Source organism: Kryptolebias marmoratus, linkage group LG12 (assembly GCF_001649575.2).
Source record: "Kryptolebias marmoratus isolate JLee-2015 linkage group LG12, ASM164957v2, whole genome shotgun sequence".
In the NCBI taxonomy this organism is placed as follows: Eukaryota; Metazoa; Chordata; class Actinopteri; order Cyprinodontiformes; family Rivulidae; genus Kryptolebias; species Kryptolebias marmoratus.
In genome coordinates this window covers 532,601-534,216 of record NC_051441.1, presented here as the reverse complement: position 1 = coordinate 534,216, position 1,616 = coordinate 532,601, and the positions used below count along the sequence as shown (strand labels likewise).

Here is a 1,616-nt window from a genome sequence, read left to right as displayed (position 1 = left end):
ACTTTTATCAAGTCTTCTAAGTAAATAAAGTTTTTAATGTGAAACTGGCATCTAATGCAAAATAAATGTTACAGATAAAGTTGACAAAATAACAATAAAGCAAATAAAACAATTAGTTTAAATTTAACAAAGAAGCATAAATATAATAAAGTTCAGTTTGATGCTGTTTAAACTAATTAAACGAATTAAAACAAAAAAAATGTTTAAAATAAATTTAAAACCTGAATTGTTTGTTTTCAGTAATTAAATAAAGATGATGGTGATGTTGGTAATAATGATGAAGATGATGGTGATAATGATGAAGATGATGGTGATAATGATGAAGATGATGGTGATAATGATAATGATGAAGATGATGGTGATAATGATAATGATGAAGATGATGGTGATAATGATAATGATGAAGATGATGGTGATGAAGAAGAAGATGATGGTGATGATGAAGAAGAAGATGGTGATGATGATAATAATGATGAAGATGATGATAATGATGAAGATGATGGTGGTGATGATGATAATGATGAAGAAGAAGATGATGATGGTGATGATGATGAAGCTCTGCAGCTGATCGATTAATCGGCTCTGCTCGGCTCCTAAGCCCCGCCCTCTTCTCATCACCGGAGGATGTCGGAGGCTAACGGCTAACCGGGCGGCTTCCTCTCATGTCTCTTCCTGTTTTGTTCTCGTCCAGCGGAGCCGTTACCGACCCGAACCGGTCCGGACCCGCCGCCCGTGCGTCCCGGAGCTCTGGTTCTGACATGCAGCAGCTGTTATGTAACACCGGAGCCGCGAACGGAACCGTCAACCCGCCGCCATGAGCGACGCGCAGCAAGAACCGTCTCCGGACTTCGTCCTGATGCGGCTCGTCTCCGCCGCCGAGTACGACCGGCTGGACGAGCCCGAAGACCTGGTCCGGTCCGGGGGCGGCGGGTTCGGACCCGTGAAAGCCGCGCTGGGACACCGCGGCGGCGGGTTTGACGTGGACCCCGGCGGCCCCTCTTCGGGCCTCGGTTCCAGATCCCCGCACTACAGCTCCCCGCTGCCCGGGAAAGGAGAGCTGGACGGCGGGCTGCTGCTGACGCAGGCCCCGCTGGGCTCCGAGCCGCCGCTGTCCCCCCCGCCGGAGGACTTCGGCGTGGCGGCGCAGCGGTTCGTGGACAATTCGGGGGGACCCGGGTCCAGGGCGCAGCTCATGGTGTTCCAGAACCTGCTGCGGTCCGGAGACCGGATCTTGGAGTTCGGACCGGAGGAGTCGGAGAGGCAGCATCTGGACCCGGGACCGGGTTCGGTTCCCGGCAGCACCACGGCTGGTCCCGGTCCTGGAGGTGGGTTGGAGCAGAACTCTTGCTGTGTTCCGTCTGCAGAGGAGAACCTGCAGTGGCACCCGGTCCTCAGACTGTCCAAAGGGTCCGAAGGGCCCCAGAACCTTCAGCAGCTCCCGGTTCTGGACTCTGAGTCCGGCCCGGTCCTGTGCCACCGGCACCAACTGGCAAAGTGGCCCCCGGGCCTTCTGGACCAGGCGCTGCGCCTCGGACTGCTGGAGCCCAGGAAGACCTGCTCGACTGGGGGCGAGGACCCGGTCCTGGTTCTGGCCCAGAGGCTGGGTCAGCTGGGGG

General features: G+C 54.0%; 1 pseudogene; it reads left to right on the top strand.

The window, feature by feature from the left end:
• Nucleotides 1-606: 606 nt before the first annotated feature.
• Nucleotides 607-1,616, top strand: part of LOC108250869 — a 9,413-nt pseudogene continuing 8,403 nt past the window's right edge.